Source organism: Ambystoma mexicanum, chromosome 2q, assembly GCF_040938575.1.
Source record: "Ambystoma mexicanum isolate Mex_15411 chromosome 2q, UKY_AmexF1_1, whole genome shotgun sequence".
NCBI classification, from domain to species: Eukaryota; Metazoa; Chordata; class Amphibia; order Caudata; family Ambystomatidae; genus Ambystoma; species Ambystoma mexicanum.
Window position 1 is genome coordinate 247,701,765 of NC_090924.1, and position 12,950 is coordinate 247,714,714.

The following is a 12,950-nucleotide window of genomic DNA, read 5'->3' on the forward strand; positions in this document are numbered from 1 at the left end:
TTCTCTACTTCTGATTGCCTACACCTCTTGTTAAAGATGTCCAGTCAACTTGGCAACAATTCACTACACATTTCTAAGAATGCATAAATCTTAGGGGTAATGCACACCTCACGTCACGCCTACCACATTTCAAATTGAACCACCCTAATTAGATGATGTTATAAATTCAACAGCAGCTAAAGGTGGTTTGCAGTACAAGGCGCGCACACAAACAGTTAGTGCAAGTGCATAATGAAAAGTGGTAGAAATGTCAGGGAATTTGTTCAATTAAGGGTTAATAACTCTACTACCCCTTTAAACAAGCCACCTCCAGTTCCAACCTCTGGTGTTGTTAGTGTGTTTATGGAGCAAACTTTGCAGGGCTCCCATCTGTTACCACTCTGCCGCTTCTGCACCTTACCTGAACAGGAAGTGCTTATTTGCGCTAAAAGGGCCTTCAATTATGGTGAACCTTGTTACCACTCACCTTTGAACACTCCCTCTCCATTTCTTACTGGCGTACTCTCCTGCGCTCCTATAGTGGGCATTCCTAAATCTGCTTCTGTGGTCCTTGCTCACCACCCTCTGGCTGAGGGAGACTGATTATAGCTTAGCCCTCCACAATCAGACACAATTTAATTATAGAACACAATTATATCTTGTGTTTAAAATGTGCTCAACAAGCGGGGCTATTCTCTTTGACATGTATACTTTGTGAGGGCTGTGTGTGCCTGCGGCTGAAGGGATTCTGACTGCATCTGAAGTCTCCTGCGGTTACGTGGGATAGGCATAGTAGACATACTTATGGAATTTAAAGAGATTAGAATCTAAGATGGACAGATGGCAGGGTCAAGGATACGCGCAGTTGTGATATTGAAGTAAAATATTTGCATGTCCTTTAGAGAAGGCTACTACGGTGAATGGTGCCTTCCACGGTCTTATGGACAAGCTACATTTAGATAAACCCGAATAAAAGCTAGGAAAACACATACTCTCTGAGCGGGAATGATATAGGTTTTCCAGTCCAGTAACAACGGTACCAGTGGCAAACTGCGAGTTATGGTCTGACCTGGCAGGTGTACCAGCACCCACGAGCAAAGCATGTCGGATGCACCGGCACCATTCTGAATAGTGCCGGTGCATCCGAACTCCCCATTCCCATTTGAGCCCTATTGGGCTCAAATGGGAATGGGGAGCCTTTTTTTGCGGCACCCGCGAATGGGTAATCACTGGGTCCGGCGGGCTTTAATGACCCGGCAATTGCCCATTCGCGGGTGCCTGAGAAAAAATGATACCGGCAGCACGGTTACTGCCAGTATTGTAATGAGCCGGCTTTACTCCCCTTTTTCATTTTCACCAAATTCTTAATGCTTTTGGTTAATACTGTGCCTTGTCCGCGCAACCTTCAGGCAATTCACGATTGTCGCATCGCGTCCCAATAAAGGGTGAAGCACATCTGTGGTTGTTGAGCATGCATGAATTGCTGATTTTCCTATGGTTGAAAATGCATTAGAAAGAAAATGCTGGGGCTAAGAGGATGTGATCAGATGACCTGGATACGAAGGACAGTGAACTGCTTCATCAAACATGGATCTGCAGTGCTGGAACCTTATCTGTAGCATTTAAGTAATGGTATCAGGGCAGCTCACATTACATACACATCTAAATGAAGACATACTGCTAGGTGGAAAAGAAAAATAAAGAAAATTGCAGCAGGCGCCCTAATGAAGTTAACAGCACATGAGTCCTGTAAACAGAGGGCCGTTTGCTTGTATTTTGGTTATAACCTGCAGAAGGGTCATATAGATACATAATACAAATATTTAAAAATATATGCAACGTCTATTGAGTGAAACTGTTCCTCAAATTTCAGGAATTTGGACAACTTCCTAATAGTGAACCAGAGGAAGGCAAAAGGGAATGTTGTAGCGTATTTGCAACCTTAAAGAAAAGGAAAAATAAAATGCTTCTGGTGTAAATTATCTTCCCCTACATTCGCTGAGCAAAGTCAGATGAACCAGCTTGCTGTGAGGAGCCCCGAATGAGAGGTGGACTTAGCTTTGGCTATAGAGATTTATTTCAAACAAAAAGGGTGATGGAAAATGCCTCGCTGTCCCTACTCTAAGAGATATTTTCCCTACCTAAACCAAAACTAAGGGTCTGTCCGATGTCAAGATGTCTAGAATAAAATGTTGTGTATCCGAAATACTATTCTGGGGCTCACGTTCTAAAATGAACTCTAAGGTGAAAAGGATCACGTCTTTCATCATGAAAGTGCACACATGTTCAAACTCAAAAGAAAGATGTAACTCCAACACAAAAGATTTTAATGGATAAAGTTCACAGTTACAGGGATGGCTCCCTTTCCAGGTTTTCCTCTAATAGATGTTCAACCTCCTAACGGTAGATGCCTTCCTTAGACATCTCTGTTCATCAAAAATGTTTTTTATATTAAACAACTTGACTTTTAGTCTTAATTGCATAGGATACCTGGTGTATTCCCTTACTAGGTTTCTTCTCCTGTTTACTGTACTTTCAACAAAGTTTTTGGCTATACCTGATGTATCCTCATATCAGGACTTCGGATTGTGATCTGTTTTACACACTTGTCCTTGCCTGGTATACTCTCCTGCCAGGGCTTCCTCGTTTGCTTTACTTGACACACTTGCAAACTTGAATCTGCCTGGTATCCTCTCCTGCAAGGGCTTTCTCATGTGCTTCACTAGACACTCTTGCAAACTTGAATCTGCCCGGTATCCTCTCCTGCAAGGGCTTTCTCGTGTACTTCACTTGACACACTTGCAAACTTGACAATATCTCGTATTCGTTCGATTGTTTCTTTTTTGGAAATATCATGTCTCACATTTTGTTGTATATGCTTCATTTATTATTATTTGACTTTCGGTAGGGTTGCCAAAGTGCCACAGTTTTCCAACTTCCCTCTTATGACCTCATCGGAACTCTGTGGCGTGCTTTGCGTCTACCGTGGTAAGCATACAGCAGCTTTTTGGCATCCTATTTCCTTCTCCCTGGGGTTACCGACCTCACTTTTTGTCTTCAGCGTTGCCCGCGGCTATCGTTTGCCTGCTATGCACATCTCTGAGGTTGGGCAGCATGGATGCTGCTCTGCAGTACCTGCAAAGGCCAGGACATCTTCTCTTCTCTTCCTCTTGTGGTGTCCATAGCGCGTCCCAACTCAGGCAGTATTCTTTCCTTGGCATTCTCCATGAGCCGGTTGGCACCACGGTCTCTCCAGCAGCACAGCAGTCCCTCAGTCAGTACGGAGCGGACAGATTTCTCCCAGCCAGCATCTCCCTTCTGTCAGCTCGTTTGGTGTTTTAAATGTCCCAGCACCAATCATGTGCTCGCCACCACTAGAGCTCATCTTGTGCTTCTGGCCTTTATCAATCTTCATTACTCCATTCATCTCAGTACATTTGCATTCATGAAAATGCAAGTCAGTTCTTAGTGACTTATAGACAGGTCATGGGAAAGGTTTCCTAGTAGCTTCAATGGGTGGGTGAAGGGAGTTATAACAATATGCTGTTAAGGCATGGGGAATAGAGGGGGTATCCCTAAAAGGAAAAGGCGGATACCATGTCTGATCTGATGATGTCGTATCACTCCCTTGAGTGTTGACTCCCCCCATGTGATCCTCCCTCATGCAGCCTCCCCCAGGGTCAAGATCAGGTAGACCTCCACTTACCATTGCCAATGTTCACCTGCACGTTGAGCTGAAAATGGGACAGGTTCTGTGGCTAGGATGTGAGGCCTGTATTATGGTCTGAGTGTGTACCAAGTATTATGGTAACGCAGCTTCTATGGTATTATTGCGGTATGGGAGTGTCACGATTATTACTGAGTTTTGCAAATGTGTATTGAGTGCCCGTGTGGGTGGATAGGAGGGATGAGATGCAGATGCAAAATCACCAGGTCAGCTGCAAAATCTATTTTGTTCACTCCTGGGCAGAATTCTCAGTGGTATAAAGTACATTCTGAGAAGAAACGCTGCCAGGTACGATTCAATTAGAGTACTGTTTGAGATGGCATAGGTTTAATAACAGATTTCAGTTAAAGCTAATAAATCAAATACATACTAGTCTGATAAATATATCATTTGATAACTGCCTCTCCAAGGACATCTTTTCACACCAATTAGATGGTACACAAATGATAGATGAATTAATGTTAAAAGGCGCAGCCTCCAGCGCCAGGCACTAAAAGCTAGAGGGGGAACGCTACATACTGCAGTATATGTATTCTGATACACTGCAAAAAATCAAGAACACCTCTCACGTGTTTTCCAATATATATATATATTCCAATATATATATATATATATATATATATATATATATGTGCGTTTGTGTGTGCGCACGTACGTATGTGCATACCTATGTATAAAACACATTTTTGTTTCCAAAGACTTCAAGCTATTGCCTATAAAAAGTAAAATCTGCAATTGTTGGAACTGGAACGTTACTGCAAATACTCAGTGTAAACGAAGTCCATCTTACTACAAATGTAAACTTAACTCATCACAGTCCTGTTTGCAAGAGTCACTTTAATTAAGGTAAGGGTATATGTCATAATCTGTGCTGGGGCCTGATTATGGCTATGTGTGTTTGATGTCACTGACATTCTATGTGGAGTGTTGATGGATGTTTGGAGTGCTGGGTTCTACCGGTGTCAGTTGGACTTAATGTGCTGGGCTGGATGGGTGTCCCAGTGCTTTCTCTACTTGCTAACTAGAGAAATAAAGCTACATGTAAACTACTTACCTTCTGGTGTTCCAGTTATGTGAAGGAGGCTTAGTTTACCACAGTATGGTACCTGATATTTACAGCAGTATTGTCAAATAGTGCTGTAGTTTGAGTGAAGATATGCAGTGCAGATTACAGATGATGCTCACAGAACAAGGGTGGGCCAGGGGTGTGTGTCTGTGTGGTGTGTCTGTGCGTGTGTGGGGGTGTGCATGCATGCTCTCTCTCTCACACGTTCTCTCCCTGCTGGATTACGGATGTTATATGCACCTCTATTCCTTATCAGTAAGCATATTTGTGTAACTTCGGATCTTTTATGCATATGTGTGACCACATTTACTCCTCATTTGCTAGCATGTTTGTGTTAATATGTGTAAGCATGAGTACATTCGTAAGCATGTCTGTGGAACTTCGACACAACTGCACACTTCCGAATCATAGATATACGTTGTCAATCTCATGCTTTCTTGATCTGATTTTCAAAACATTTGTGGCATCTGGTTCCAGCGGAATAGGTGAATACCAAAAATCAAAGACGACAATTTTGAGATATTTGTCCTGGCTTTCTTCTGCTTACTCATGGAAAGACTCAGTAGAACAAGCATTCTTCCTACAGTCAAGACGTTTTAATGGATAGCAGCCTTCATGAGCGTAGCTGCTCAGGCCACAAATCCTGTTCTGAAAAGACCTTGTCGTTGTTCATTTCACCACCTAACACAATGTTACCAATAAGCGCGTAGATGTTTGCAACTTCCAAGATTGATATCACTGAGAAATGACAAAACGTGAGTTGTGTAGGCATCCATTCTACCACCAATGATATTTGTTCTGAATATTATAATGAATTATCTATGATTCTACTTATAAATTGGGAAAGACGTGGAGAATGTGTTAAAGGAGTATATCTCCATGTCTCGTGCTACTGGCTTGCTCACTACCATAAAACCAAGAACAATTCACGGCATACTGTCTAAAGAACAATGTGTATTCATGTACATAGGTCATTCCTACCACACCAAACCAAGTCCTGTAAATACCCATTTGAAGATATAAATGAATTTCCCTAATTCCATACTAAAATAACATATATTAAAAGAAGCTACATCATTTCAAAAAATGTTTTAACAAAGCATTGAGGTGAAGCATACACACCTTAGGATTGTCAATGTTGAGGAGCAAACCATAAGTACAACTGTGCACAGGAAGAGGAGTTGGCCTTAGCGACAGCAGTTAACGACTATTAGTGGAATTACCATGCCTTCATAGAAAATGATGATTGCAACTGGTCATTCTGTATACTACAAATGGTGGTGCCATTCTCCAGTATCAGGTCCGGATGGGGCACTTGCATGACATGGCATCAAGAGATGCACTTCCAGTTTGCTAAGTGCCATCTCTTGGTTACTGCATCTATTGCATGAAGGAGGTTGTTTGCACCTGCCCATCTCCGTCTTTGTGGTTTACAGGCACGACTCTCATCAAACTGCGCAGTCTCCCTTTAGCTCCCATCTGCCTTCTTAACATCGTGGAGGCCCCGCATCCTGATTTTGCATTTACATTTATCCTTCTGGTCTGACACAAATTCCAAGAAATTACAAGAGAAGAGTACACACAACACATTTCACACTTTAACAAGTACTGTATTGCACAACATGTCCAATACTTCACAGTGCTCACTTTAACTAATGCATGGATGTGAGCTACTTCATTTCTAAAGCAAGTGTTGCGAAGCAGTAGTGGGTAGTGTGAATTGCACCTTCACATTGGCATGGTCTGTAGACTGCACCACAACTATTTGTTCTCTGTTGAAAATATGTTTCTCCCACTGCTTTTCTTATTGATTCACTGTTGATGGAATATGGTGGGCCTGTTGGTGGTGTTGTGTGTGTGTGTTCTGATTGCTTTGTCAGTGTTCCTTTACATTCAGAGCATATTTCGTGTTTCTCCCCCATGATGACGAGCATTGTGAATGTAATGTCTACACGTATTGCGTGCTGTCTGTGACTATGTATATTACGTTCATATGGTTTGGTGTTTCCTGAGGGAGTTCCAAGAAATTGCGTGCATTTGTTGTGTATTCAGAGCATGTATGTGTTTATGTTCATTCCGAATACAATGCATGTGTCTATTGTCTGTGAGTATTGGTGTCCGATGTGTATTGTTTGCAATTCTCCTGTGTGTGTCTTTAAGTGTGTTTGCGGGTATGCATATTCTGCCCATGTGATCAGAACTTAGGAACATTCCAAGTGTGTCGCATGTGCGTGTTGCATTTTGTCCCTGCATATACCTGCCATGCCCACAATGAGAATTTGAGCCTGTGACCCAAGTTTACATGCATTCCGCAAGAAATGTATGGGCGTATTCTGTGTTCTCTGTGCTTATGTATATTCATTGTGCATGTGTTGTGTCCCCTATATGTGTATATGCATATTCTGAGCATTTGGCCCATGCGTACATGCATTCTGACTGTAATGTATGTGTGAATTGCGTGTTCATTCAGGGTATGCATATCATGTGCCTGCTGTATTTGCTTTATGTGCTGGCATTGTTTTGAGAATATGGCATGTAAATCCACATGGTTGTGGGATAATTGTGTGTGGAGGGCATATGTGTGGGGGTTGACGTTTGTGTGTGTGAGGGCGGTTGGAGTGTATGCATGGGTGTGTGGAGCGGCAGGCGAGTGTTGTGTGCGCTTTATTAATGAGCTCTGTATGTTCAAGGATATGTATGGACTGTTATTTGCAGCCCCGTTCGCAGCATAGGGCATTATGCACATATTGATCAGCCGTGTGTATGTACCTACAGTACGCCCTTATATTCCACATGCACATGTGTTTCTTCTCCATGTGGTGCTTGTGCCCACTGTGCTCCATCAAATTCTGCTGGTGTTGTGGGTTCATAAATAATGTTGTTGTTGGCCTACCATGCTTTCTCAGTAGGTGCGGATTGTGGGTTGATATGTTTATTTTGTACTTGTTGATTGTGCGTTCATACGCGTCTTCCATGTATGTAAGTGTTGGCCTATTTTGCTCCCTTTTAATTTGTGTGAAGTGTGGGTTTATAAATCTCTTTAATGTGTGTTGCGGGTGGTGATGGTGCCTGTTTATCTGCACAGGTGTGATCGGCAGGCATCGGGGTGAGTTATTACTATGCATCTACTGTGCAGGCCTGAATTATAAATACATCTTTGGGATTTCAAAAGCCAGCTTTCTCTAGTTTGCCGGATCCCCGGTTTTTTCAATTTCTACGGCTTGCATCAGTTCGAGGTAAGGGCTTGGTGGGCGCAAAAATATCACTGAACGCACAGGCCAATTACAAGATATGCATCTGAAAACACTTTTGAGAGGTACAAAAGAAAACCGGTGTTATCATTCGGATGATTCCAGATTAGTTGTCTGACAAATTTGGTCAACTTCATTGACCAGGTCAAAGATTACAGCAGGAACTATTGTCCGATGTGAAGTGTGGTACACAAGGAAAGTGAACAGGTTGACAGCTAGCCACAGAGGAACTAAGCTTTGCCTTTACTTAAGTATTCTTACCACACCCACACTGGATATCTCAAACCCTGTCTCTGCCCCTGCTTTCTCAATATTCTTCCATTCACCAGAACCTCAACAAATGAGAGCGACCAAAACATCCAAATTGAGATCTTCAAATCACACCAAGTCCCGTCTGAAGTGAAGACTCCTTCACTGGTCTCTGCTATAGGAATCCTGGGTACAACTTTTTTCCCAAAGGCACACTTAACACAGATAAGAGTGTCCGCCATCTCCAACATGTGTAGGTTCGAATAGAGCACAGGAAGAGTGATTAGAACCAATCAAAGATGGCGGCTTCCTTCTAAGGTTTGCATTGGAATACACTGTTAAGGAGATAAACTGTGCAAGCAGTGTGTGATGATGCTGGTGGACATTGAAGGGAACATATGTCTTAGATAGAAGGGGAAATCCCTTTGCACGCTGCCTGTCGCTTTTCCTGCCAAACTGACAAGCCATATCAGACAGTGTTTGCAGGATTTCCCTGACCACCTGTAGACCATCAGCACTTCTTTGATACATGTTCTTAGCCATGTAGACACTAAACGTGATCCCCTGCGCCCCAGCAAAGCTGCTTTGATTGCATTTTTTTAACCTGTTTTGCAAAATAAAATTCTAGTTGGGAAAAGGAAAAAAAGTGGAAATGTCCAAATCCCCAACCCGAAAACTTTAATATTGTAAATAGCATGTTCGCATTTGTATCTAAGAATGATAACGTGATACTTTAAATACCAATGACACTTGAGTGTGGGATGCATTTTTAAAATTAATGTTTGTAAATTGAAATCTATATGTTCAGTTGTACACATGTGTATCGTGGCTGTGAATAAAACTGTGGTACTAAATATCATAAAAGCCAATACATTAATATGTTTAATCAAAATGGTGTCCAGCTCTGTTGAGTGTTGTCTGTATTTTGTAGGCATTGACTGTGGGTATACTTAATACCTGGTGACAACACAAGTTCATGGGTGTCTGCTGCGTTAGGAAACAGATCTGCTCTACTGGTTAAACTGAAAGCCATTCAGGGCACAAGTCCTAAATCAGCAGGGGGGATTATTTAGCATACAGAAAGCAGAGGACTACTGGAAGTGACGTAACTTGGAATGAAAGAACTGCAAGGCAAGGCCATCTCTTGTATTAGTGTGGTTATACCTGGCCCCTTGGGATAAAGACATGCAATTGACAGTACACCATGTTGTCCCACCTGCCGCATCTGCATGGAAAGAAACTGCTCATGGTAATTTCTAATAAACCTTTTAATGTTGACAAGCTACTGCCCACTTTCCTGAGCCCCCTTCACTCCTTGATCATTTTTGCTTTTGCAGGGCGGCCACCAAGTCATCTTCTGCATGCCCTGCCTTTCATCTTATGTCATTCTGAAATCCTGCAGTGTAGCTGTGCTGTTATTTCCCTCTATAAATCTGATCCTGCAAGTACTAGAATGCAAAGTAAAGTGATCCTTATAGCAAGGTCTAGCTGAACAACATACTCCAGACACTGCAAACGCCCTCATTGCTTTACAGACTCAAAAGATGCACTCTTGTATGATAGACCTGGTTGCAGCTTGTTGTTTTGCATGAGATTAGGGCCTCATAACAAGTTCGACAATGCAGCAAAAAGTGGCAGTAATTCTGTTAATGCCCCTTTTTTAGTGGTAATGGAGATGCCACCATTTTTACCACAGCGCTTCTTAGTTTTGATCTTAATGGGAAGGATTTTCCCCCCGACAAGATATTGGGTGTAAAACCCCCACTTTAAGGCAAAAAAACGGTGCATTTACTATAATGGAGTTATCGCTTGCTGTAAACCCAAAATAAATTCCTATGGACTCCGATGGCTGTAATGGTAAATGATTTTGGTGGTAATTTCGTTGGAATTATCACGAAATTACCACCAAACTCTTAATGAGGCCTTAAATCTGCAGTACCCACAGAACAATGACATTTGTAGCCATCACACATGCAGGTTTCATTGGAAATGAAAAAGTAGGGTATAGCCTACCTTTTGACTATCGTTGCGCTGAGGATTTCTGTGGCCTGTGGATTCCACACATTGTATCACAGTTGTCCCGGCCCCTTTCAGACACTATGGGGGTCATTGCAAGGTGGGCGATAAGGGATTACCGGCACCGGTAAGGAGACCGGTGCCGGTAATCCCCTACCGCCCAATTCCGAGGTCCCTTAGCGGGAACCGTAAGGGACGTGTGGTCGGACCACACGTCCTTTACGGGTCCCGCTAAGGGACCAGGGCGCTAATAACGGGCTTGCTACTCGTGAGCCCGTTATTAGCATCCTCCCCATTCCCATTGAGCCCTATGGGGGCTCAAATGGGAATGGGGAATGGTTTGTTCAATGGGGACCTACCGGTCCCTCCAAGGTCGGAATGGACCTGTAAATCCCCATTGAACAAGACCGGACTCGGACACGGTAATAGCACCATGGCTACCACCCATCTCGTAATGAGGCCCTCTATTTGTGCCAGGATTCCTGCAGGTTGGTGGTCTCTCCATTATTAAAGGAGACCGTAGTCCTAGACTTCTTTCTGACACAGACTATTTGTGCTAAGGATTTCTGCAACTTGTGGTTCACATACATCACATCAGTGAAAGTACAATGCAATACCACCCTTTTTTTTCGAACACATCCTGTACCGGGGATTTCTACAGTCTTGAGGAGTCACACATTTTCTATGACTGAGCCAACTGCTGTGTGCCTCTCCTCCTTCTGTATCTATTGTTTATTCAGATATTTGGCCTAGTGCTACCTATGACCACATCAAAGTGCTTTACTGTCTTGTAAATTGTGCCATGGTAGAAATCTGACCTCCCATTGATTGGCTCCAATGATTGCGTGATCAGCCGATTGGTTATTTTGAACCGTTTGAAGGAGAGTGACCAGTGCTGTGTTCTTCGATTGATGGGGGCCGGTCACAAAAGTGAAAGTGGTACGGTCCCAGTCCGGTCAACTATGGGATGAAAATAATTGCCAAAATCCTGAACTATCGAGACAGGGAAAAAATATTAGAACACTTCCGGAAAGGAGGCACGAAACAAAGGGCATCGGCGATCATCACGGCATATCCGGACTACACACTGCTGGTACAAAGACGTCGTATGAACTATGGAGCAGTGAAAAGAAGATTGCGAGAAGCGGGTTACAAGTACATGCTAATATATCCTGACAAACTGAAGGTGTACCACAGAAACAGAGCATGTTCTTCGACACACCAGAGGACGCGTCAGAGTGGCTGGACACGCAGAACTGCCAATTGGAAACTGGTATCCAGAAGGAAGACGGCACAGATAAGTAAAACAGAGGCTGCTGTACCTCTGGTGCAGCAGACCCAGACATTGGGAGTAGAATATAAGACAGGACGAAGACAGTTGGGAGATATGCAACACGGGCTGCATAGATACGATTGCTCAAGCACAATGTTATAGCGCAAAATTGCAGGAGTCTCATGGAACGTGCTCTCACACCCTGAGAACAGCATAGTTAGGTTACTGTTACCCCTCCTGGGTTCTGGATTTCGGCACACCGAGATAGGACTGAATGCGGGGGAGCCTGAGATCCAGGGATGGAGCTGCGCATCAGTTGGGGATGGGTAGGGAGGAGGGAGGGCATGGAATGTGTGCAGTGAATATAATTGGGGAAGAGAAGGTGAGGGGGTTAGTTGGGGAGTTATTGTTGAAAAGCGAAGGGGAATGAGCCCATACTTATGCCAAACAAGGCCAGAGGGAGGTACCATAAGGGAGGTAGGACAAAATACAGACTACAATGGGAGGTCTTAGAATAATTACGTGGAATGTGAGGGGCCACAACAGCTACCTGAAGAGGAATAAAGTAATGATGTATGTAAGAAGGCAAAAAGTGGACATAGCATTATTGCAGGAAACCCACCTCACCAAAGAGAAACTAGAGATGGTCAAGAAAAAGTGGAGAGGGACCGTCACGGGAGCAACATATTGAGCCTATGCTAGGGGAGTGGTTACGTCGGTGGCACCCTATGTGCCATTCCAGCTGCTTCAGGCTACGGTGGAGCCGGATGGGAGGATGATAACGATACAAGGGTTGTTGGAGAACAGAGAGCTGAGTATCATAAATAAGTATGCCCCCAACCATGAAACGGCAGCCTACTTCAGGACACTGTATAGCAAAATCAGCCCCCATATGGGTGGCGCGATCATATGGGGAGGGGACTTTAATTGCACGCTATGCCCTAAAATGGATAGGTCAGATACGAAACCAGATAAACCAACCCCCGCAGCAAAAGTACTACAGGCCCTGCTGAGAGATTTCGAGATAGAGGACATATGGAGACAGCAACCCCCAAATGGCAGGCAATATTCACACTATGCCGCCCCACACAACCTGTATACGAGACTAGACTATTTGTTCGTCACCTCAGACCTCGTAGGGGAAATGATGGGCGCAGAATACAAGGCAAGAACACTATCGGATCACTCCCCCCTGGTCCTGGAGTGGAGACATCAGCCCCCTAGAGCAAGAATTCCAACATGGAGGCTTAGAGCGGAGGCCCTGCAGGACTCGGTATTCCGAGAGGACCTAAGGAGATCATTGGGTATTTTGACACGAACACGGGGAGTGTGACGTCAGAAGAAACTTTATCGGAGGCATTTAAGGTGGTAGTGAGAGGGGCGGCCATA